The sequence below is a fragment of the Macadamia integrifolia genome, unplaced genomic scaffold (genome assembly GCF_013358625.1).
Source record: "Macadamia integrifolia cultivar HAES 741 unplaced genomic scaffold, SCU_Mint_v3 scaffold433, whole genome shotgun sequence".
NCBI classification, from domain to species: Eukaryota; Viridiplantae; Streptophyta; class Magnoliopsida; order Proteales; family Proteaceae; genus Macadamia; species Macadamia integrifolia.
Genome location: NW_024870363.1, coordinates 368,545 through 370,312, shown reverse-complemented (window position 1 = coordinate 370,312; position 1,768 = coordinate 368,545). Strand labels below are relative to the sequence as shown.

At 41.0% G+C, this 1,768-nt stretch overlaps 1 non-coding gene across 1 annotated transcript; it reads left to right on the top strand.

The window, feature by feature from the left end:
- Positions 1 to 1,342: 1,342 nt before the first annotated feature.
- Positions 1,343 to 1,449, top strand: LOC122068598. The gene has a single exon (XR_006137196.1). It is a non-coding gene; the product is annotated as a small nucleolar RNA R71 (small nucleolar RNA).
- Positions 1,450 to 1,768: the final 319 nt, after the last annotated feature.

The following is a 1,768-nucleotide window of genomic DNA, read 5'->3' as shown; positions in this document are numbered from 1 at the left end:
CACAAGATATGGTAGGGCTCCCTGGATCCTTATACTTGGCTGCTATAGGCTGAGTAATTATGGAACTAATGTTACCTGCCAAGAACGCCTTTTTGGGCACACTAGTGATACGTTTGTGAGTACACAAACCTTTCAGTACCTTTGCATAGGTGGGGATCTGGGATATGGCATCCAAAAGAGGGATGTTTATTTCTACCTTTTTGAAGACTTCTAAAATTTTGTCCATGGAAGCAGTCTTCTTTTTGTTTACCAAGCGATTAGGAAATGGGACAGGATGAACATAAGGACTGTTAGGGATTTGCCCCTGTTCAGAAGAATCATTTTTGGTTTCCTCAACCAAATCATCTTTAGTTTCAGAAAAATCTTTAGGTTCATCAGACGAACCTGGAACAAGAGGCACATTTGTTTCCTCAACTGAAGAAGAGTTAACAGGAGTAATAGATGGGGAAGATTTAGGAACGCTCTGTTGGTACTCTCTACCACTCCTAAGGGCATAAACAACATTACATTGGTTAGAGGGCCCTTGTTGGGTCTGACCTTGTACTATATTCAGTGGTGCATTAGTTGGTCCTTGTAAACTAACAGGTTGATGATGCCTAGGGTTAGGCTCTGGTTGACTGGGTAAAGTTCCCTTCTTCCTCTCATGCATAATTGAGACAACTTGGGTAAGTTCTCTCGTAAGATTTTGATGGCTTGTCATGAGGAGGGCCATATTTTTTTCCAAGTCATTTATTCTACTTGCCTCTCCAGTGTTGGTAAACCCAGGGGGTTGCTGATAAGATGATAGAAGAGGGGCCCTAGGAAAACTCGCCTGAGGTCCTACATTTGACCTAGGAAAAGTATTTTGAGAAAAAGATTGTTGTGCAAAGGGAGGCCTTTGGGGTCCAGGTTGACCTTGATTATAGAAATTGGAAGGTCCTGCTTGGTTGCCCTGATTCCAAGAAAAATTTGGGTGATTTCTCCATCCTGGATTGTATGTGTTACTATATGGATTATTCTGGTATAAGGCATTAACACTATCATTAGAAGTGCCCCCAGAGGTGTTAGGGCATTCTTCTATGACTCTCTAGGAACAATAGCCTCAATCCTCTTGATTAGGATATCCAAATGGGCTTCCTTGGCTACTATCCCATCCACAAAATATCCTTTTCCTCTTATAGTTCTTTCACTCTCTTGGGTTGATTCCCATTCACGGGTTTTGTCAGCTAAGTCAAGTAAGAATTCCCATGCTTTTCCTTCATCTGTAAAGGATGTGAATCCCTCAGGGCACATAGACTCTATCATTTGTTTAGTTGGGTAATCAATACCCTCATAAATTATTTGACATAAATGCCATAGGTCTAGGCCATGGTGAGGGCATTCTTGGAGTAAATTCTTGAATTTCTCCATAAGTTTGGAAAATGACTCACTAAGCTTTTGCCTAAACTGAAGGATATCACTTCTAAGCTTATTGGTCTTGTGAGTTGGGAAAAACTTCTTAAGGAAGACAACTGTGAACTGTTCCCATGAGGTTATGGAATTTGTGGGTAACCCATACAACCACTTCTTAGCTTGGTCTTTCAAAGCAAAAGTGATAAACCTAAGCTTAATAGCATTATCAGAAAGCTGTTGGATCTTAATTAGAACACATACCTCTTCAAATTCCCGTATGCATCCTCAGAGGTCAACCCATGGAAGTGGGGCAATATAGTGATGTATTGAGATTTGAGTTCAAAATTATTGCCTTAGGCTTGTGGTAGAACTATGCAGGAAGGTTGGGCTGTTCTAG